This window comes from Pelecanus crispus, chromosome Z (assembly GCF_030463565.1).
Source record: "Pelecanus crispus isolate bPelCri1 chromosome Z, bPelCri1.pri, whole genome shotgun sequence".
Classification (NCBI taxonomy): domain Eukaryota; kingdom Metazoa; phylum Chordata; class Aves; order Pelecaniformes; family Pelecanidae; genus Pelecanus; species Pelecanus crispus.
The window spans coordinates 74,103,771-74,128,787 of NC_134676.1; positions in this window are offsets into that span (position 1 = coordinate 74,103,771).

Below are 25,017 nucleotides of genomic sequence, written 5' to 3' on the forward strand. Positions count from 1 at the left end.
TGGGATCCCTTTCCAGGGAAGGGGGCATTGACAAAGCAATTGGAAAAGGGGCAAAACCGCTCAGCCTCTGGAGGCGACTTCTGTCAAGCGTGAAGGAAAGATATCCCTTCAAGGAGGATGTTTTATACCGCCCAAGCAAATGGACCACCGTAGAGAAAGGTATCTAGTACCTGAGGGAATTAGGCATGCTGGAGGTGATTTACAGTGACCTGAATGATGAGCAGTTACCCAAAGACCCAGATGAAGTCAGGTGCACACAATCCATGTGGCGAAAGGTGGTACGGAGCGCACCAGCATCGTATTCCAACTCGTTGGCAATACTAGCCTGGAAAGACGACGAGGCACCAACGGTGGATGAAGTGGCTAGACAACTCCGGGAATACGAAGAAAAGCTCTCTTCCTCCCTACGGGCCTGTGTCTCGGCTGTGGAAAAACTGTGCCAAGAGTTCCAACAACTCAGAGAGGATCTGTCCTACTCCCCACCTGCACGGACCAGTGTCTCAGCCATTAGGAGTCAACGTCCCTATGCTCAAGAGAGAGGATATAGAGGATACACACCACGGGGCACCCTGTGGTTTTACCTGCGTGATTATGGAGAGGACATGAGAAAGTGGGATGGAAAACCCACCTCAACCTTAGAGGCACGGGTGCGTGAGTTGCAAGGAAAAACTATTAGAAAAGGCAGTTCTCCCAGGAAAATTGCAGCTCCAGTTTCCAGTGAGCAGTTCCCCAGACAGAGTAAGAGGGCTAATTTTACTTCCGACCTTGATCAGGGGACTTTTGATTCACATTTACAGGAAGTGAACAGCGAATACTGTGACCAGTGTTAGAGGGGCCCTGCCTCCAGCCAGGTGGAGGAAAGGGACAACCGGGTTTACTGGACTGTGTGGATTCGATGGCCTGGAACGTCAGACCCACAGGAGTATAAGGCTCTAGTGGACACTGGTGCACAGTGCACGCTAATGCCATCAAACTATAGAGGGGCAGAACCCACTTGTATTTCTGGAGTGACAGGGGGATCCCAACAGCTAACTGTATTGGAGGCTGAAGTGAACCTAACTGGGAATGAGTGGCAGAAGCACCCCATTGTGACTGGCCCAGACGCTCCATGCATCCTTGGAATAGATTACCTCAGGAGAGGGTATTTCAAGGACCCAAAAAGGTACTGGTGGGCTTTTGGGATAGCTGCCTTGGAGACGGATGAAATTAAACAGTTGTCCACCTTGCCCGGTCTCTCAGAGGACCCTTCGATTGTAGGGTTGCTGAGGGTCGAAGAACAACAGGTGCCAATCGCTACCACAACTGTGCACAGGTGGCAATATCACACCAACCGAGACTCCCTGATTCCCATCCATAACCTGATTCGTCGACTGGAGAGCCAGGGAGTGATCAGCAAGACTCGCTCACCCTTTAACAGTCCCATAGGGCCAGTGTGAAAGTCTAATGGGGAGTGGAGACTAACAGTGGACTATCGTGGCCTGAATGAAGTTGCACCGCCACTGAGTGTTGCTGTGCCAGACATGCTAGAACTTCAGTACGAATTTGAGTCAAAGGCAGCCAAGTGGTATGCCACAACTGACATCACTAATGCATTTTTCTCCAACCCTTTGGCAGCAGAGTGCAGGCCCTAGTTTGCTTTTACCTGGAGGGGTGTTCAGTACACCTGGAACCGACTGCCCCAGGGGTGGAAGCACAGCCCCACCATTTGCCATGGACTGATCCAGACAGCACTGGAACAGGGTGAAGCTCCAGAACATCTGCAGTACATTGATGACATCATTGTGTGGGGCAACACAGCAGAAGACATTTTTGAGAAGGGAAAGAAAATAGTCCAAATCCTTCTGAAGGCTTGTTTTGCCATCAAAAAAAGTAAGGTCAAGGGACCTGCACAGGAGATCCAGTTTTTAGGAATAAAATGGCAAGATGGACGTCGTCAGATCCCAATGGATGTGATCAACAAAATAACAGCTATGTCCCCACCAACTAGCAAAAAGGAAACACAAGCTTTCTTAGGCGTTGTGGGGTTTTGGAGAATGCATATTCCAAATTACAGCCAGATCGTAAGCCCTCTCTATCAAGTGACCCGGAAGAAGAACGAATTCAAATGGGGCCCTGAGCAACAACAAGCCTTTGAACAAATTAAATGGGAGATAGTTCATGCAGTAGCCCTTGGGCCAGTCCAGGCAGGGCAGGATATTAAAAATGTGCTCTACACTGCAGCCAGGGAGAATGGCCCTACCTGGAGCCTCTGGCAGAAAGCACCAGGGGAAACTCAAGGTTGACCGCTAGGGTTTTGGAGTCAGGGATACAGAGGATCCGAAGCCCGCTATACTCCAACTGAGAAGGAGATATTGGCAGCATATGAAGGGGTTCGAGCTGCTTTGCAAGTGGCTGGTACTGAAGCACAGCTCCTGCTGGCACCCTGTCTGCCAGTACTGGGCTGGATGTTCAAAGGGAGGGTCCCCTCTACACATCATGCAACTGATGCTACATGGAGTAAGTGGGTTGCACTAATCACACAATGGGCTCGAATAGGAAACCCCAGTCACCCAGGAATCTTGGAAGTGATCATGGACTGGCCAGAAGGCAAAAACCTTAGAATATCACCAGCGGAGGAGGTGACATGTGCTGAAGAGGCCCCACTCTACAATAAATTGCCAGAAAATGAGAAGCAATATGCCCTGTTCACTGATGGGTCCTGTTGTCTTGTGGGAAAGAATCAGAGGTGGAAAGCTGCTGTATGGAGTCCTATACGACAAGTCTCAGAAACTGCTGAAGGAGAAGGGGAGTCAAGTCAGTTTGCAGAGGTGAAAGCCATCCAGCTGGCTTTAGATATTGCTGAAAGAGAAAAGTGGCCAGTCCTTTATCTCTATACTGACTCATGGATGGTGGCAAATGCCCTGTGTGCGTGGTTGCAGCAATGGAAGCAAAGCAACTGGCAGCGCAGAGGCAAACAACATCTGGGCTGCTGCATTGTGGCAAGATATTGCTGCCCCAGTAGAGAACCTGGTTGTAAAAGTACATCATGTGGATGCTCACGTACCCAAGTGTCGGGCCACTGAAGAACATCAAAACAACCAGCAGGTGGATCAGGCTGCTAAGATTGAAGTGGCTCAGGTGGATCTGGACTGGTAAAATAAGGGTGAATTATTTATAGCTCGGTGGGCCCATGATGCCTCAGGCCATCAAGGAAGAGATGCAACATATAGATGGGCTTGTGATCGAGGGGTGGACATAACTATGGACAGTATTGCACAGGTTATTCATGGATGTGAAACATGCGCTGCAATCAAGCAAGCCAAGCGGTTCAAGACCCTCTGATATAGTGAAAGTTAGCTAAAATATAAATATGGGGAGGCCTGGCAGATTGATTCACACTTCCACAAAACCGCCAAGGCAAGTGCTGTGTGCTCACTATGGTGGAAGCAACCACCGGATGGCTGGAAACATATCTCGTGCCCCATGCCACTGCCGGGAACACCATCCTGGGCCTTGAAAAGCAAGTCCTGTGGCGACATGGCACCCCAGAAAGAATTGAGTCAGACAACAGGACTCATTTCCGAAACAACCTCATAGACACCTGGGCCAAAGAGCACGCCATTGAGTGGGTATATCGCATCCCTTATCATGCACCAGCCTCGGGGAAAATCGAGCGATACAATGGACTGTTGAAGACCACCCTGAGAGCAACGGGTGGTGGGACGTTTAAACATTGGGATACGCATTTAGCAAAAGCCACCTGGTTAGTCAACACCAGGGGATCTGCCAATCGAGCTGGCCCTGCCCAATCAAAACTTCTACATACTGTAGAAGGGGATAAAGTCCCTGTAGTGCACGCAAAACATATGCTGGGGGACACAGTCTGGGTTACTTCCCCCTCTGGCAAAGGCAAACCCATTCATGGGATTGCTTTTGCTCAAGGACCTGGGTGCACTTGGTGGGTAATGCGAAAGGATGGGGAAGTCCAATGTGTACCTCAAGGGAATTTGATTTTGGGTGAAAATAGTCAATGAACTGAACTGTTTGATGTTAATTGCTATATAATACTGTATGTTATCTCTTACTGTATGTTATATCTTAACTGTATTTTAATATAATAATATAGTATAATGTTAATATAATAATATAGTACATTAATGTTAGGTATATAATACTGTATGTTATGGTTGCTATATGCCACATCAATGGTATTACAGTAAGAATTGCCCAGCTTAATGAAAATGAACTTTGATGAAACCATGTTGGAATGAGAACTGACTTCAGCATGCAACAATCCAACACCGGACACCACCTCTCCTGCTCTGAAAGACTGTGATGACAGGTGGAAGCCAAAATCATGGACTAAATGAACTCAATGGACATTTTAGAGGGATGGTCTATAGACGAAGGGAATGATATCTGTGTGTATACATCAAGATAGTGAAAGTGGTGGTGACTAATTAGAACACATTGGAAAAGGGAGGGCCTGTGCATGACGTAGATGGTATAGAATAAGGGGTGGATACTGTCCTGGTTTCGGCTGAGATAGAGTTAGTTTTCTTCCTAGTAGCAGCCATAGTGCTGTGTTTTGGATTTAGGATGAGAACACACTGATGTTTTAGTTGTTGCTAAGTACTGCTTATGCTAGTCAAGGACTTTTCAGCTTCCCATGCTCTGCCTGGTACACAAGAAGCTGGGAGGGGGCACAGTCAGAATAGTTGATCCAAACTGGCCAAAGGGCTATTCCATACCATATGACATCATGCTCAGTATAGAAAATGGGGGGGGATTGGCTGGGGAGCAGCGATTGCTGCTCCGGAACTGTCTGTGTATTGGTCAGTGGGTGGTGAGCAATTGCATTGTGCATCAATTGCTTTGTATATTGTTATTATCATTATCATTATTATATTGTTATTATTCTTATTACTATTTTACTTTATTTCAATTATTAAACTCTTACCTCAACCCAGGAGTGTTTCTCACTCTTACTCCCCCGATTCTCTCCCCCATCCCATCGGGGTAGGGGGAGTGAGCAAGCGGCTGCGTGGTGCTTAGTTGCTTATTGCAACTGTGTTCATTATTGCTCTGTAAAAAGAAAGCTCTCTGGTTAAAATTACAGCTATTCTTATGTTAAGAAAGAAGAAACCCTACATATAGCTGTTCTTGTCTGCCTTCCATGATTTCTGAGAAAGCATGGACTTAGTGCTTATTAGACAACTGAAAGTGATTGTGATTAAGGTTTCTCCTCTCCTAGAAAGAAAAAAATTCCTAGTTCACTTGCATGCTCACTATTTCCAGTTATTGGATATCATTTTATGCTTTTTTTGTGATAATTTCCAGTGAAAACATAGAAAAAATATGCAATAACTTATCAACAATTCCATTAACTTTAGGAGCTAGCAAGAGTAACCAGAGAGTGAAGTGGTTTAATTCATAACAACAACAAAAATCTCCACACATTTATATGCAAAGAGGTCAGATAAGTAATAACTGATGGAATAAAAATGCACTACCTAAAAGACCATGACCAACAAAAAAAACCCCAAAATCAAGAGTGTTTGCATCCTTTGGGATAAATACAACCCTTGCAGAACTTGCTTTAAAGGTCAGGAAAGGATCACCAGAGGCTGATATCATCATAGGCTTTTAAAGTGCATTATCCTAGTCTCACTCTACTCATTCTTCTCCCTGGGGGGGTAGAAACACAACTATTGCAAGATTAACACTTTATGTAAGTTTCTTACTTAATTCAAAACCACATACTTATACAATCTTCAAATCCAGAAGAGATCCCCCTATTATACCAGGTCTGTTTATCTTCATTTCTAAAATCTGAAACAGATAGAAAACACAAGTTAGGTACTGAGTAACACAGAATGTCTTGTGACATTAGTGTATTGTCTTGATTTCTATGCTTCTCATAGCCCTGCTCTCCAAAAGTCCCCAGGGCTTCAGTCTCTGATCTCTCCCCTTTACTTCTGCAATTCTGTGTTAAGGGATAATGCAATACCAGCTGCAGAGACTACAACTTACTACCTTACAAAGGGAAAACTGACTGTCTCTAGTTTCAGAATTAAGGTCTTTTAGCCAAAATACTGAAAACTAGGCACAGGCTTAAGAATTTTTCTGAATTGAGCCATGTATACAGTTTGGCTCTACAAAAGTTCAGTATTCATAAATATCTTTAATGAAAAAATACATGATAGGCAAAACAAGTGAAACTTGATTTTTTCCAAATGGGGTGAAGAAAACCTGCTATTTTATTTAGTAAGGAAGGAAATGTATCTTTCATAGTATTGTGATGTACATGGTATGAAAATTTTGTCTCTGAAGACTGCCAAAAATCTTTCTGAGGATGAACTTATCTACATGTATACCCAAAACTTTCAATTATAAAGGTATATCTAAATCTACACTTTTTTCCCTTAGAGTTAGTATGTATTTTCCAAAGTAAGAGTGAAAAGAGTTTTAGCCAATTATTGACCACAAAATCCCATGAAGTTCCTGTTCATAACACTAAAATTTACACTTAGTAAATTATATTTATACCAGCAAAGGTATTTACTATATTTGATCAGTGCCTTCAGTTAGTGTCGTCTTCTACTTTAACATTTTAAAGTTCAAATCAAGAATGATCTCTTTTCATAATGATATAGACCTTTCAGTAAATAAAGGTTTTATGTAATATAAAGGGTCATTTATGAAACTATTTATGGTGAATGATGTTTACAATCTGGTTCTCAGAAATTAACAGGCATTGTTTCTATGACTGTGTACCATTACACAACAAATGTATGGAAATGTCACATTACTGAATAATCTTGTTTCCTGAACAATTGCCTTCTCAGATTACTTTTTTCACCTTAGAGAAAACTGAAAGTATCTTGACTTTAAATAAGGAATTCAACTAGTTGTTAGTTTCTGTGATACTCAGACACGAGTTTCAAAATATCACATCCATAGCAAATATTTTTATATTTATCATCAATAATCTCAGCACAAGAAGGACATGGAACTGTTGGAGTGGGTCCAGAGGAGGGCCACAAAAATGGTCTGAGGGCTGGAGCACCTCTCCTACGAGGCCAGGCTGAGAGAGTTGGGGTTGTTCAGCCTGGAGAAGTGAAGGCTGCAGGGAGACCTTCTTGCAGCCCTTCAGTACTTAAAGAGCGCCTATAGGAAAGAAGTGGACAATCTTTTTAGCAAGGCCTGTTGTGACAGGACAAGAAGCAATGGTTTTCAACTAAAGGAGGGTAGATTTAGACTGGATAGAAGGAAGAATTTTTTTTACAATGAGGGTGGTGAGGCACTGGAATGGGTTGCCCAGAGAGGTAGTGGAGCCCCCATCCCTAGAAACCTTCAAGGTCAGGTTTGATGGGGCTCTGAGCAACATGATCTGATTAAAGCTGTCCCTGCTCATGGCAGGGGGGTTGGGCTAGATGACCTCTAAAGGTCCCTTCCAACCCAAAGCATTCTATGATTCTATGATTCTATTTTGCTTCTTCCTGAGGTCTGCATCTGCTGACTAAATTCATAAAGAGAGATATATCAAGGTCTGGGCAGTATTTAATCTGGAAATGTCCATTTGTTAAACCAGAGATGTCTTTACATTTATCTTTAGTTTTCACTGCTTGGAATGAGACATTTATTTCTTCCAGAATTTCTTCAATAAATGAAAAATACTGCTTCTGAATCAAATAAAAATGATACACTTTTACCATTTTTTGCTATCACAGCTGCTCCTATCAAGATTAGGTTCTAATGGACCACTTTCTTCTCCAGCTTGCCCCAAGAGCTTTTACTAGGTTCAGTTCCAGAGGGATAACGGAAAAAATGTCAACAATCTGTGCCTTTATAATTATTTATTTTTCCGCAATGACCTGAGGGTATAATAAAGGGAGCTTTTATCTTAACCATTGGGAAAGCAACATATAAAGTACCTGGGGCAGAATGTGTAAAACACCACACCCAGGACCTAGTTAAAGAGGAATTTGTCTCCCCACGCTGTTTAAGTTAATGTTATAGCATTGTGACACCAAATTACTCATATTCACAGTGTGCAGCACTGTAGCAAGTTCAGTAAATATTTTCCTGATTTATCAAAGGGTTCTTTCACTCATCCCTTCCCCCCTTTTATGTTTAGATACAGCAACACATCTCAGACACCGTACCTTCACTTTCCTCAGAGAAAACCATATTCTACATAAGAAAAGTTGGTTCTGGCATGTTTGTACTTTGCTGATATGAATCTCCCCTGCAGCCCAACCTAAAGATTTAAAAATTCTGTATATAATAAATGTTTCTCCCTGAACCTACATAATAGACAAATCCAATCAATATGGAGCAAGAATATCCTGAGGTGATACAAATAGAAAGACAGCACAAGGAAATATAGAGTACAAGAGAACATCTTTTGAGAAATAAAAAAGGAGACTGAGAAAAGTTAAGGATTATCCCAGAAGCAGGGCAGAACTGCAGATAGAAATAATAAATGTATACATACATTTATAGCACAAAATCTTTAATTCCACTCTTAGAAATAATGACCTACCAGAATGGGAAATATGGCCTACCAGGTAGGAGACATATACAGACAACATGACTTATTGGGGGGATCTATGGATGTTTGTGGCCTATTGAAAATCATTTTTCCGCTTATAAGTTTAAGCTTTCCTTTTCTTGACAGGGTTGATCAGCATAGGTAAGTTACCTAGTATACAACAGGACTGCTATAGACTCTCACAAACCATTTGTGTTCTCTAAGCTCTGGGTCAAATTCTGAGCTGTAAACCATGAGCATCCGTTTCAGCTCCAGAACAGCTGTAAATATTTGGCTATTCATAGATTTTCCAAGCATTTTGTACTGGAGTAATCAGGAAACAGAAGAGTGCATTTGGAAAATGGGTGCTTTTTGAAAAGTCCCTTTCACCAGGGGAATTCTTGCTGGTGACTAAGTAGGCTACACTGAAGTCAGTTTTTGTTAAGTCCATCAATATAGTTACAATTCCAACAGAATAACTGCCAAATCCCTACTGTATTGGTAATTCATGCTATGGGTTTTATGTTATTGTGGAGATATAAACTAACAGTAGAACTACAAGGGGGTAACCAGTTATTTCAGCTTGTCTTAGAAATATCTTCCAGATATTTCATGTCTTGCTGCATGGCAGATAGCTATTAATAGAACCATTAAGCTAGGACTAAGGATGCCTATTTTTTATTTAAGCTCTGCTGTTGAACTTTTATATAAGCTTGGACAAGTACTTTCATTGCTTCTCATTTCACATTCCCCCAATAATAAAATTCAGACTGTAGAATTAAAAAGATTATAAAAGACTGAAATGTTATTTTTTTCATTGATAAGAGTAGTAATTTTACACGGGTTTAATTAACAAGTATTGCTGTTCTGTCACTATGATGTCATTGTGCTAAGAGATTTGTGAAGTAAGTGATATAGCTCTACATATAGGAACTTACCAGGTACGCAAAAATCCTCTCAATATCTAACAATCAGTTCTCTGTTTCAATGTTAATCATTACAATATACGGAAAAGAAAAGAGTAAAGAGAGTTTGACAGAGCATAGAAAAAACACAGAGATGCCCACTTTCTGTGTGTTTTCCATGCAGTACTGTGGAAAAGACATATAAACCATGGGATGCTTGGTGAACCACTGATTTTTAGTGTTTTTCAGGTCACTCACCTCAGGAGGCTCTCAAGGCAGAGGATAAACTTGGATGTCAACACTGAACATTGTTTTTCAAAACATAATCATGGAATCACAGAATCACAGAATTGTTAAGGCTGGAAGGGACCTCTGGAGGTCATCTGATCCAATTCCCCTGCTCAAACAGGGCCACTTAAAGTCAGTTGCCAAGGACTGTGTCCAGAAGACCTTTGAATAACTCCAAGGGTGGAGACTCCACAACCTCCCTGGGCATTCTGGTGCTCAGCCACCCTTATAGTAAAAAAATGTTACCTAATGTTCAAAGGGAACCTGTTGTGTTTCAGTTTGTGCCTGGTCCTGTCACTAGGCATCACCAAAAAGAGCATGGATCCATCTGATTTATAGCTTCCCTGCAGGTATTTTTATATATGTACAGCCTTCTCTTCTCCAGAATGAACAGTTCTGGCTCTTACAACCTTTCCTCATATGGGAGATTTTCCAGTGCTGTAATCACCTTCCTGGCCTTTTTTTGGACTCTCTCCAGTATGTCCATGTCTATCTTAGTACAAGAGCCCAGAACTGGACACAGTACTGCTGATGTGGTCTTATCAGTGCTGAGTAGAGGGGAAGGAACCCCTATCTCAACATGCTGTCAATGTTTTGTCAAATGCATCCCAGGATACCATTAGCCTTCTTTTCTGCAAGTACACTTTGCTGGCTCATGTTCAACTTGGACCAGGACCCTCAGGTCCTTTTTTGCCAAATGGCTTTCCAGCTGGGTGACCCCCAGCATATATTGGTGCCTGGGTTTTTTCCTTCCCAGGTGCAGGACTTAGTGCTTCCACTTGTTGGACCTCATGAGGTTCTTGTCAGCCCATTTCTCCAGTCTGTCTAGGTCCCTCTGGCAGCACAGCCAGCACAGCCTATCAGCCACTCCTTCCCACTTTGTGTCATCAGCAAACTCGGTAAGGGTACACTCTGCCCCATCATCCAGATCATTAATGAAGATGTGGAAAAATTCTGGACTCAGTATTGACCCCTGTGTTACACTGCTGGTTACTAGGTTCCAACTAGAATTCATGCCACTGATCACCACACTCCTGGACCAGCCATCCAGCCAGTTTTCAATCCACTTCACTGTCTGCTCTTTCAGCCTGTTACTTCAACAGGTTCATTATGGGAATTTTACAAGAGACAGTATCAAAGGTCTTACTGAAGTTCTACTGAAAATATCTACTGCTCTCCCCTCATCTACCTGACCAGTCATTTCATTTCATCATTGAAGTTTAGGTTGATCAAGCATGACTTCCCCTGGGTGAAGCCATGCTGATGGCTTCTGATGATTTTCTCATCCTTAATGTGCCTGAAAATGGTTTCCAGGATTAGCTGCTCCATCAAAATGAAAGGATGATTTCTTTGTGCTACTCGGACTGTCTTCAATTCTTATCACAGACTCACACTTTTCTTCTATGTTAGTAAACTCCTTACAAAATGAGGTCTAAGTGGCTAGGACAAGTGCTACTGTGATATAAATACCCATGTCCTTTAATTAAATTTCCTAGCATAGGGTAGTGAATTTCTTAAGGGGCTGGAACATCCCAAGAAGTTTGCTCTTTCTTTTTCAGTCTTAGGGATGTTATGGTTTAACTCAGAAGCAACTCAGCAGCACACAGTTGCTTGCTCATTCCCCTCTAGTGGGATGGGGGAGAGAATCAGAAGAGTAAAAGTGAGAAAACTTGTGGGTTGAGATAAAGACAGTTTAATAGGTAAAGCAAAAGCACAAGCAAAGCAAAACAAGGAATTCATTCACTACTTCCCATCTGCAGGCAGGTGTTCAGCCATTTCCAGGAAAGCAGGGCTCCATCACACATAATGGTTACTTGGGAAGACAAAAGGCCACCATTCTGAACATCCCCCCCTTCCTTCTTCTTCCCCCAGCTTTATATGCTAAGCATGACATCATATGGTGTGGAATATCCCTTTGATCAGTTGGGGTCAGCTGTCCCAGCTGTGTGCCCTCCCAGCTTCTTGTGCACCCCCAGCCTACTTGCTGGTGGGGTGGGGTGAGAAGCAGGAAAGGCCTTGACTCTGTGTAAGGACTGCTCAGCAATAACAAAGACATCCCTTTATCAGCAACACTGTTTTCAGCACAAATCCAAAACATAGACCCATACTAGCTACTATGAAGAAAATTAACTCTACTCCAGCCAAAACCAGGACAGGTAAACCCTGGTTTTTTGATAGTGTTTTGCACCAAAAATTATTCTTTAAAAAAAGAAAAAGAAGAAAATAAAACAATTACGTCTTGTTGGAAAAATACTGGAGATTAAGTTTTCCACTTGATTTACTTCCAAAAATTTTGAGTTATAGCTTATCTCTAATATTAACAGCACTTATTTCCTGTTTGTTTGTTATTTTTCCTTTTCTTTTTGAAATAAATCTATTTTCTTTACATTTGGAAGGCTGATTGTTACCACTGCATGTCTCTTTCTTGCTTACTGTACTACAGCTATGGAAGACAGATAAAGTGGGAAGTTGCTAGGATTACTCTTCAACACCTTGGAAGCTCTGCACATAGCTAGCCAACAAATTCCGTTGCTTCAAGGGGCATGAATGAGCTGCAGATGACCAAATATTTCATGCATTAATCATACAAATAATAGAATTCATTTCCTCACTGTTCTTCTTTTGCTCCTCAGTGTTCTTCAGCCTAAGTTATGGACCTTGCCTACATGATTCTGCAACTATAAGGGATAGTTATTTTAATACCTTCTTCTAAAAATCAGTATTTATTAATTTAGTGGGTTTTTTTTTCTCTCCTTCCTCTCCCCCTGCCTGGGGGACAAAGTCCGAGATAGAAAGGTTAAAAGTAATAATTCTGAGATGCACCTTCCATTGCACCTGGTCATTCTAGAAATTTCTTTCCACTCACTACACTAGCAGTAGACTCCCAAAAATTCACACCCTATTCAGTAACAGCAAGAGGAGAAAATAAGCAAGCTCAGAGATTAACAATTTTAGATGAAAGTTAAAAGAGATGAGCAGGAAAAATATATATGCCTGGAGATTAAAAAAAAAAGTGAGCAAATTCTTTCTGTCAATCCACTTTCAAGCTGCCAACAGGTATCTGCCAAGTTTGTACAAGATGTAAACTTGAAGGGAAAAAAAAAATCAGACTGCACTACTAAAACATATTCTCAGGCTAACACTAGATACTACATCTCCAGTCACTTTTTGTTATTGAGGAGGTCCTGGAGAAGAAGGAGAATGTATGTATTCTCAAAATTACTCTAGCTTTCACCCTGAAATATACTGTTTTCTTGCACTACATCTTCCATACACTTGAACACTGGGTGCTATGTATATCAGATTTTCAGCATAGGGTTTGGGGTTCTTTTCAATATTTTACAGAGCTAATTAATCTTTTCCCCCTTGCAATCATTTGTTAAAATCATTTATCAAACATTTCAGAAAAACACCATTTTTTACAGTAACTATTCAATAATATTTTAGGCAGCAGTGAAAACTAATCTGCATGGCAATGATGGCATCAAAAAATTTTAACAGTAGAAATTATATTGCCTGTTTTTCCCTTAGAAGGAAGAGGAAGTAGTATGACTATGCTATGTTAAAAAAACAAACAAACAAACAAACAAAACCAAACCACAAAGCATCTCCCAGCCTAAAAAGCATTAAGTGCAACAGGAAAACATCCTTAAACTTCTATGACTAAGTGCTACATGTCCTGATAGTCAAGCTGCTGAAAACAGAACTTCTTTTAAATGTGTTGACCCTAGGAGTACTGAGCAGGAGAAGGTTCAGTGAAGAACAAGGGAACAAGTAAAGCATTTAACAGATTAACATCTCATAAGCTTTTACTTTTCTTTACACTGAATTTTGACCCTGAACTAGATTTGAAAGAAACCTGAAATGGATCTAAAAATCTTTATTCTTTCTGGTCTGTGCTTCTGGAATGAATGGCAGAAAGTGAAAGACAAGACTTTGTTTAAAGATACTAAAAGGAAACATTTTAACTTAGAAGGTGGTTAAGGAAACTTGTTTTGCTGATTATCATGATCCTGGAGAAAGTAGTTTTGCCTTTTGTTCCCTAGATAGGCATTGGACAGACATGGTACCCAGTTCAGAAAGAAGGGTTTATTACCATCATTTTCACTTCACACACGAAGCAAATATTACTATGCCCTCTTAGATTCCTGTAAAATGAAGCCAACAATGTTTAAGGATTTCTCTTCATATTTGACAGCCTAAAATTTTTATATGAGAGGGTCAGCAGGATCACCAGAAAATCATGTTCCAATACAGAAAAGGACCAGAGAAATTTCTTCCATCATACCAGCTGAAGCAGTGAGCTCTTGCCTTTTTTTCTCCAAAAGATTCACTTTTTAATTTATTACTAATTTTTATTTATTTTTATTTTTTGAAAAAAATCCTCACAATTATAAGAAGGGGAGCCCCCCTTTCCCTTATTCTTGTCCTGCCTTGCTCACCTGCCTTTCTCATCTCTGTTTTTAAACCTCTCTCTAAATGTCTCTTTTTCCTTCCACAAGGCAAAGGGGGTTTACTGTTTGTTATAACTAGGTCCATTCAGAATAAATCATGGAAAGAGAGGAGCCTATGAGCTTATCTGTACAGCTGCTTTAGTTCAGTTCTGGCATGTGCTTTTGAAATCAATCTCCGACTTGTTATCCTCTCCTGTGCTTAAGTTCTCAGCATAGAGCAATTTCTTTCAGAGGCACAAACTGGATTCCTTTCAGTTAAATGTGAAGTAGAATGTGTGCTGTAACTGGTCAGCTATGTTTGCAGAATTCCAAAGTATCAAAAATTTCTGTGAAAGTGCACTACATCTCAGAAAAAAAAAATGCTACTTGTTTGGACATAATCTCAGAAATGTTGATATTTTTCCCCTGAAAAGAAGCATAGTTATCCTATTGGGAAGTAACCATCACTACTTCAGGGACCATGGAAACTCTGTGGATGCAAATGAGTGAATAACCGTGAACACAATTTGAATGATGTTTAAAGACTAGCTTAACCTACATAATTCATTTTTGATGTGCGTTTTTTAAAAGAAAGCATGTATTTTGAACACCCTTGATTTTCCAAGAAAAAATATTGGGTTATCATTTTAGAAAAATATTAAGATTTCATTAATAACCATAAAACCTATTTGCCATCTCAAAATATGGAAGAACTTGATAGAAAGAGTACAACTGGGTGTTTGCATAAACTATTCTCACAGAGGGCAGCATACCATACCTATATACAGTGAAAGAAAACTGGGTTCTTTAAATAGTTGTTAAGAGAAAGTGTATATCTCTGAAAGTATATATCTCTGAAGGTGTATGCCTCTGAAAGGACAAATATTTTAAATTAATACTGACATATATTTTGCCAAATCACTATGATATTTACAGCATACTGCTATAGCATATTAGACCAACACCTAATAGTACTTCAGACAGTTACATGGGAAATGACACCATCTACTGCCATATCAGATAAAGTTGAAAAGAAACAACAAAGGTCAGTAGTGGACAGCATGTAGGAAGAAAATACTTCAATTCTGTTGAAATAGTCTGGTTTAAGTTCAACATATTCATCTTTCAACAAGTCATCTAATTTTCTGATTCTAGTCTTATCCTTGTGTTGTTACAGCAAAAAGTGGTCGGCCCATGGCAGCAGCACCTACTAACAGAGAGAGCTCACCTGTTTCAGAGCTTGATAAACCTTTCTTAATCAACAGAGGATTCACCCAAAATTTATCTGTATGTGGGTTTATCAAGACCTGCAGATCTAGCAAATCTAGGATGAGTGTAAATTAAACTTAGATCAGAGAGAAGATGGTAAAATTATTAATTTGTTTTTAATTGGCATGATAATATTATTTTTTCAAGTGCCTTTCCTGCATCTAATCAAAGGCAATTAACATTTCACATTACTAACTTTGCAAACAGACAAGTAATGATTATTCGATATGATTCTGACATTAGATACTACCAAGAGTCACCAAATACTGGTTTTTTTTGGTATGGCATACATTTCTTGGATGAAATTTCTGCAGCAAATTTCAAAATGCCTTAAAAGGATTAATGTCATATAATTAATGTTCTAAAATTCAGTGAAAAAGCCATGCATTATTATCACCTTTATGCAGACAGACTGGTTATTGAGGTCCCTGTAGGATGAAACAACTGGATGAAAGTAACTGGCCTGGGTTAAGCAGGGGAACAGACTGCATGATTCAGTAGTTCTGCTTGGCTCTGAGATGTATGAATGTATAAACAGGGAAACTGAAGCATGGATTGGTATAAGTCAGAATCTTCAAAACTATTTATGCATTCAGGCATGCACAGAAAATAAAAGCTGCCTTAGTGGAGCAGAAGGGTGACTGATTATGTTTTAATGGAAAAACACAAAGTGCTAAGGCAGATTTTTTTAAGGTAATTCCCTGTTGTTGATAGTTTAACATCAGGGGCTTGGGTAGATTGACAAAACAACTTCTGATTTTCTCCCCTGTCAAATGTGAACCAGACCAAAAATGAGCACATTTCTCCAGAGGACAAAGCTGAAAATGTTAAAAGAATATATACCATTTGACTTAGTGACTGCATACATCAAGTCCAGGCAGGCTAAGGGTAAAAGATCCTTGAGATAGTTCAGAGCTTTGATCTTATTTTACAGAGGCTAATTGATTTAAAATACATGCCATAGCTGCAGAATGAGTCAGATTCTATTTCATCATGATTTTGAAGGACAAATCAGATGTCTCCTTATAATATTCTCTACCAGTAGAACTAGCATTTTCTTCTGATTACTGTACAAGTTAATTTTAAAGACAAACATATTTAGCCAGTACAAAGAGGGAGAGGTATTTGTGACAACTGCAGTGATGTGAAGAATTAAATTTTCAAGCTGTTTGGCAAAGCATTCATGGCTTTGTAGCCTTAACTCCCAAAGGGCAGCAAATCAGACTTCTTAGATCACATGATGTAAAGTGTGTAGCGAAGACAATAAAAACAACAAATGAATTATGGCTAGAGCAAAGGGTGGTTACTATATTATTTATTAGAATGGAGCAAATAATTCACAGCAAATACTCTCTGTTCAATAGATTTTATGCCTCTGGAATTACTGAACCAAACATTTCCTTGACAACATTTGTTGATTTAAAGTATGTGATTTTTTGTTATTGGTGAACTGATCCTAAGCAGTTCACTGTTTCCATAGCTAGTTTGTTTAAAGATTCACCTCTCCAGCACCCAGCACAGTATATGAGAAAAACACAACAAAAAACTTTCCAGGTAAAATTGAAATAATTCTTAAAAGTTACAACAGAAGTCACTCAAATAAACATTTTTTTTTTTACCTGAGACAATAAAAAATGGGATATACATTTCCTTACAGCCTATAGGATGCTTACTTTTTTCTGGATATTTAGTGATAAAGAACATACTATACCTTTTTTAACATTTACACTTGTGATGTAATGCCTAAATGGACCATTTTACTTCTTCTGAAACCAATAGCTTGTAAGGGCTTGAGGATGGAGACAAAAGAATTGCAAAGCCAAAAAGCCTTTAGCAGTAACATCTCCTGCCAGCCCTCTTCCATTCAAACAAACTCTGAGCTCAGTTTCTGTCAAGTGAGTTAAAATCCTGGAGGGTCATACAGAAAAAGGACAGTTTTCTTATGTAGCTAGTTATAAAACATTCAAACTCCAGGGCGCAGTGGGAAAGAAATCTTAGAAACCTGAACAATTTTGAGGATATGGACCTTCCCTTTTTTCACTGCACAGTAGGAAAGTCTTAAATAAAATTTTAAGCAATTTCTGGAATTGTTGAAAAGTATTCCAAAGAATGTATGGACCAGCATGTTCCTTAAAGGAAATGTTTTTGAAGTAGAAGACATGCTTAGTGGACTTCATTGTCACTCGGAGATTTTTGCTGCAAGAAATATTAGACTGATATATGAGGGCTGTGAAGTATAGAAGTAACGCATCCATATCATAGATTAAAATTACTACATACCATACTTGCTGAAAATAAAAGTTTTGTATGCTTCTCAAAATAAAAATATGGCTTTAATTTAAAAAAGAACATTAGAAGTTATTTTTGCGTCCAATTCTAAGCTTTGTACTTTAACACTAGTAACCTAAACTGAAGTGTTATCTAATTCCATATGCTTCCTCTAACTTAGATAAGTAACAGCTTTCATATGCAGAGTTAGGAGATTTTCCCTTTTCTTCTTCACTATATTTTTTTTTAAATAACAGGAGGAATTTCTTCACTTATAAAAAGCAACATTAGAGCTATGGATTTGGTGGGCAAAATAATAAGCAGCAAATTTGTCTTAATGTAAAGGTGGTTAACTTCAAGCATACACTTGCAATCTGTAAATGCATAAAATATTTAAGTCTTTTTAGCAGCTTTGCAACTAAATTGTAAAAGGCTCATTAGAAGTACAGCAAATAGCAGACAAGCACAGAAAATTCAGTATTTCATAAATACCATTGTAATACTCCTTTTTTTAACCATTGTAACTCTTACAAGTGCAAACCCATTACATAAAAATAAGCATCTTTCCCTATTTTCTAAAACATATTCCTTTCCTTTCCTTGCCTTGCCTTGCCTTCTTTTTTTCCTTTCCCTCCCTTTCCCCTTCTCTTTCTTCTTCCCCTTCCCCAGTTAAGCTAAGCAGGATATTACCCTACTTGTGTAGCAATTTTTCCATTATTCCACAGATGACAATGATGAATTATGCAAAATGTCATAATGCTGTCATTGGCTTTCATCATTCCTCCCTTCTTCTGATCAAATCAGCTTAATTTTGGGCAATGAGATAACCTTATTTCATAGAACTTTTTAAAAGTAAATATCAGAAAAGGATACATGTGTGCATGAACACCCATGTATTTTCACATTTGCTAACTGAGGAAGAGCAGGCTTTATTCTAGCAGCTGGGTGGGGGTAATATTCCTTTCCTTTAATGTATCCACTGAAGCCTCAGTTCAGCAAGAAGGAAAAGAATACTGAGCAGTTTAAAAAAAAAAAAAAAAAAAAAAGAAAAGAAAAGAAAAGAAAACACTCCTAATATCCAGGCAGCAGCTGCAGAAGATAATGGATGGACTTACTTTTTACATTTTTAATCACATGGACTGGATGAATTATTTAGAAACCTTAAATATATAATGCTTTCAAAGCAGGGAAATGGACCAGGTTTCTAAAGATATTGACTTCCAAAGTGCTATATGGAGAAGCAAAGTATTAAATTTTTAAATATTCTGATCTTAATCTTTACATTACAGACTATCAGTGTATTGATTAAAGCAGTGTGCTTTCTTTCTTCTAGTGAAGGCCATTTGAAGATATCGCTAGCTGCCATTCTAGGAAATGCATTATTGTGTCTTCTTTATCTTCCCACATAATCAGAGACTCACAGAGTTTGTTTTGTCAAGGTTGGTGTTTTGTCAGGTTTTCTTAAAGCATGATGTGTGGTTCTAATTTTCATGAAGAATAGCCTTTTTGTTCCATTGTTAAAGGAATATGGAGATGTCTAACTGCAGCTTTGGATTTTGCAAAGTCAGAGATGCTGTTCCAGCTTTTCTCTGCACAACCTAGAAACTGCATTCAAATGTTCATTAAGAAAAGGAGGCAGAAAAACTGAGTTAAATTTGTAAGTTATCCTATAAATAAATGAAGTGAATAGTAAAAGAGGGAGAAGGAATTATCCTATTTAGGCAGATATTAAGAAATTTAGGATTTCATAGCTATTGTAAAAAAAAGGGGTTACTGATTTCTGATAGAAACACTATATCAGCATAGATCTTAAATTATTAATGTGAACCTACAAATTTCCAAAATATGATTTATTTTCAAGTCATCTCCAACAGCATGAAGTCATTTGTCAAAAAGATCTCAGAGAATGTCAAGATGTCCCCTTACACTCTACATCCTTAGGTCAAAGTGCATAAAAACAAGAGTTCTGAAAAAGTTTCCTTTCTTTCATTTCAAAGTGGTAAGGTATTATTTATTAAGAAGGTAGTTAATAGCCTTCACTGTGATATGAAATTAATTCAGAACTATAACTATAGAACTGTAACTTCTATACAACACAGTAATCTTTTCATTTTTTTCCTCCGCTTTTAAAAACTGGTTCAGCCATTGCAAGCTGTAGATTCAGGTTAGAAATGAGCAAAACTTTCCCACAGTGAGTGAAGCACTGGAATAGACTTACTGGGGCCTCCAGCACTGGAGGTCTTTAAAAGCAGCCTAGACCACCCCTGTCAGGAGTAATAAAACTGTAATAAAAAAGAGTAGTTGTTTCTGCTTTGGGGTAGAAGAAGAGAAAAGATGATCTCCTGAGGCTTTTCTAGCCCTATCAAGCTATTCTGGGACGGTGCCTCAATAAGACATATTCTTCAGTACCATCTTAAATGTTTAATGTACCACAGAATGTATGATATCAGTTTCAAGAGGGAAGGAAAAAATCTGATGTATTTTAGAAACCTTTCAAATGTAGTATTTTAACCCTCTTCCTTCCCTAATGATACAATTATCCCTGTTTTAGAATAGAAGGAAAATAGGATATAGGATCATGCATGTTTCAATCTTCCTCACAGAAGTCTGAGCCGAAAAACTCTAGAAATCTCTTTCCATGTAGCTGAGAGGAGAAGAAATGAGCTGAGAAGGATTTACTGATCTATCTTAGAACTTTTTTACAGTATCCATTGCTGTAGTTTAGCTATAGCCTGAAAACTATGCAAGACAAAGAGAGTAAGAAAAGATTTAGAAACCAAAAGAGGAAAGGCATAATGGAAAACCTGCCAGAAACAATATACTAAAATGTGCAGGAAGCACCACTGTTCTGAACTTCTTGTCTCTGTGCCTTGAACTTCTTGAATACAATTTCATTTCCAAAGTGTTTGACAGCTGAGTACTGTTAGTATGCAGGGTTACATTCCTTCCAACAAAGATGATTAGGAAAAGTCTTTGAACAGAAAGAGTAAACATAACAATTCCTTCCAGATGAAGTTTGATCATACATTGAAAAAAAAGAATTATAAGAAACCTTCCGCTTAATTAAAAACATAGATAAAATACTGTGATTAGCCAGGTACAGATTTGGGTATGTTGGTGCAGTCCTGATCCTATTGAAATCAATAACAAAATTCTAACTTCCTTCATTAGCATCAGGAAATAATTCCTTCTTAATAGATCTGTATTACATAGGGAATTAGATAAAGAGGTAGACTTTCTGAGATTTTTCTCTAAAAGAAAACTTACCTTAGCAAAAAAAAAAAAAAAAAAGAGAGAGGAAGAAAGCGAAGCAAAATAGAAGAAAGAAAACCAAATATTGTAATTTAGAGTTTGTGGACTTTTCAGCATCAGTGAAACCCTAAATGTTGTAATACATGTGGAAGTGAAACAAAACAAAACAGGAAAAAAACACAAAATAAATAAAATGTATATGCTAACGACTTCTTCAATGTATTAGATATTATGTAAAGTAAAACACTATGGACTTCATGCAGCAATGCCACTAAGTGTTCAATTTGAACATGTGATTGTGAAAATCATGGAATATATCTCTGCATGCTACGGACCTTTGAAGAAGAGGTGTACAAGAGCATCCCAATGCCTTGTTTTCTTACATGATTCTAGTCTGATGCTTGCCTCATCATTACCACAATGCTGTTCAGCTATGCCAGGCCATTGACTTGGTGTCTATACCCATTCGTTCTCTACTGTACTGTATTACTGTATGAATAGGAGTGTCACAAATACAGGTTTGTGAATCCTGTTGATTATGCTAATATATTGTGAATGAGTGACTTTACACAGTTTGATTTAGTAGCAGTTTAGAATTTACTTGTAGCAAATTGCAGGATTTGATTGTAATATTTTAATAGCACTCAGTCATCAGTGATTACCAATGTGATTAGACAAAATTGATCAAAACAGTGACTTAGTTACAGATTTGAAGATGACAAGATTCACTCTATTACTACATGGAAGTACGTAAAAGGGAAATTAAGTTACACTGAGTTGGAATGATTCACAGAGGGATCATGGGTACAGGGGATAAGGAAGGGGATAAGTTCAGAATAGACCCCCTTGCTCTCTAAACTCCCTTTCAGAGAGGAGTCTAGGTGCGGCTAGGTCCAATCTTAGTCTCAGACTCGGTCAATGGTTTATGTGAGTAGGGATAGTATATATGTGTATATCTAGTACATGGAAGGAGTGCATAAAAGAAAATTAGGTTACACTCGAGTGAAATTGTGGATGCAGGGAACAGGAGGATTCTCCTGTTGAGTCATGAGGTTCAGAATAGACCCCCTTGCTTTCTAAACTCCCTTTCAGAGAGGAGTCTAGGTGCAGCTATGTCCCATCTTAGTCTCAGACTTGGTCAATGTTTTATAGGAATAAGGATAATGCAGCAGTATAAGACTCACTTTGAAATTAAATTGAACATCTACAGACTACTTAAACTGATTCATACATGCATACATACAAACATGAATACATATATACATACATATATATATATATATAAAGATATACCTGTTAAAAATTCCCCTCAAGTTCAGTGACATACTCACATCTACTGTCTTGGCATTTCTCAATGGGCAAGGGTTGAGCCTCAAGGAGTGAAGAGTTTCAGCCTAGGCTCCACTGTCGGTCTTCAGCAATGGACCTCCGACTTTAGCAAATTTTAAGTTTGCTAGCTCTGAGTCCTTCTCAGAGGGAGATGCTGGTGCAGCCCACTGCAGTCCAGGAGAGCTCAAAGGGCCTCACTTAGGACTGCTCTTTTATAGGATCGTGAGATGATTAGCTTTAGTCATTGTAAATCTCTATCTGAGCCACGATCTGGGTCAGTAATTACTGTTCTGTTTCAAAGCTGTCAGGAGTAACTTGATTGTTCTCACTCCCTGCTTCAACTGTGTAAGACATTCTGGTAAGGACAAGGCCACTCTCCACTTCAACCATGTAGGAGTTTCTGGTACAATTAAGGGGCACTTAACCGACCAGCTCACTACACAAGGTCACAGCCTGGCAGGAATCCCTGAGGTTATAAAGCGGTTGAAGAGAGAAAAAAGGGTGGGGTGGGGTGGGGTGGGGCGGGGATGCACCACCACGAGGAGTGAAATGTAGAATATGCTGTCCCTGTTTTCATCCCATTGTGTGCAGCAGTGATGAGTGGAGGCTATACCTAAAAAAAGAATTTTTAATTCTTGTCCATCTTGTTCATGCAATGCTGGAACATGTCCATGCCAAGTCCATGGGACCCAGTGAGATGCATTCCAGAGTCCTAAGGGAACTGGCAGATGTAGTTGCTAAGTCACTCCCCATCATATTTGAAAAGTCATGACAGTCAGGTGAAGTCCCCAGTGACTGGAATAAGGGAAATATCACACCCCTTTTTTAAAAAACTAAGGTAAAAAGGAGAACCCTGGGAACTACTGGCCATTTAACCTCACCTCTGTGCCTGGTAACATCATGGAATGGATCCTCCTGGAAGCTATGCCTTTAGCATGGTCCCACATAGCATTCTTATTGCTTAATTGGAGAGAGATGGGTCACATGGATGGACTATGATGGGTAAGGAATTGGCTGGATGGCCACACCCAAAGAGTTGCACTCAACAGCTCAGTGTTCAGGTGGAAGCCAGTAACAAGTGGTGTCCCTCAGGGATCCGTATTGGGACCAATACTACTCAATATCTTTATTAATGACATAAAGAGTGGGATTAAGTGCACCAAGCTGAGTGGCACAGTTGCCATACTTGATGCAAGGGTTGCCACCCAGAAGGACCTTGACAGGCTTGAGGGGTGGGCCCATGCAAACCTCGTGAAGTTCAACAAGGCCAAGTGCAAGGTCCTGCACATGAGTCGGGGCAATCCCCAGTATCAGTACAAACTGGCAATGAATGCATTGAGAGCAGCCCTGCAGCGAAGGAGTTGGGGACACTGGTGGATGTAAAGTTGGATATGAGCTGGCAATGTGTGCTTGCAGCCCAGAAAGCCAATCATATCCTGGGCTGCATAAAAACAAGCATGGCCAGCAGGTCAATGGAGGTGATTCTCCTGCTCTGCTCTGCTCTCATGAGACCCTACCTGGAGTACGGCATCCAGCTCCAGGGTCCCCAGCACAAGAAAGTCATGGACCTGTTGGAGTGGGTCCAGAGGAGGGCCATGAAAATGGTCAGAGGGCTGGAACACCTCTCCTATGAGGAAAAGCTGAGGGAGTTGGGGTTGTTCAGCCGGGAGAAGAGAAGGCTCTGAGAAGACCTTATGGCAGCCTTTCGATACTTAAAGGGGGCTTATAAGAAAGATGGAGGGAGACTTTTTACCAGGGTCTGTAGTGATAGGAGAATGAGTAATGGTTTTAAACTAAAAGATGGTAGATTTGGATTAGATATAAGGAAGAAATTCTTTACTAGGAGAGTGTCGAGACACTGTAACAGGTTGCCCAGAGTAGTTGCAGCTGCCTCATCCCTGGAAGTGTTTGAGGTCAGGTTGGGCAGGGCTTTAGCAACCTGATCTAGTTGAAGATGTCCCTGCACATGGCAGGAGAGTTGGATGAGATGATCTTTAAAGGTGCCTTTCAGCCCCAGCCATTCTATGTTTCTATGATTTATCATTTCACCCTAGTGCTGACCATTTACTTTTCTTTACTTTTTTGATCTATTAAATACAGACATTGTCTGTTCTGTTCAGACAACAGCATAAGCCAAATTAACGGGAATAGAAAGCATGATTTAGTTTTTTCAAAGCTATATGAGCTATAATTGGTGGTTTATAGCTGCATTATTTTCAACTAGTAAGCTTCAACTTTCCACTAGTAAACTTAAAACATTTTCAAAATACTGTCCTTTTGACCCTCAAGTAAAAAAAGTGGAGGACATTTCAGTGTTGTAAACAGAAGGACAGTTGTTTCAATATTCAACATGTTGCTTACTAATACATGAAACTAAAATGGCTTGAGAACAATTTGCTGTACATGTTCTATTTCCAAGGACACATTACTTTTTCTGATCTTGGGTTTATCTTTGTTTCTTACAGCAACTTTCTTACTATTTTCAAAGTTACTGTGAAATTAGAACATTATAATGACATAAAAAAATCTAAATGTTTAATGTATATAAAATTAAAAATTCCATGCAAGAAAGGATTTGTCAATATGTGGAAACTAGTATTAGTAATACATATGATGCAAATATGCAAAAAATAGCAAAGAATTCTAGCAAAGAAAGTAAAGCTTGATTATTGTATTTCTTCCTTTGTGCTGAATCTTCGTTTCACAAAATAAAATTGTATTTTTCTCCAGAAATATTCAGAAAAGAGAAGGAATCAAA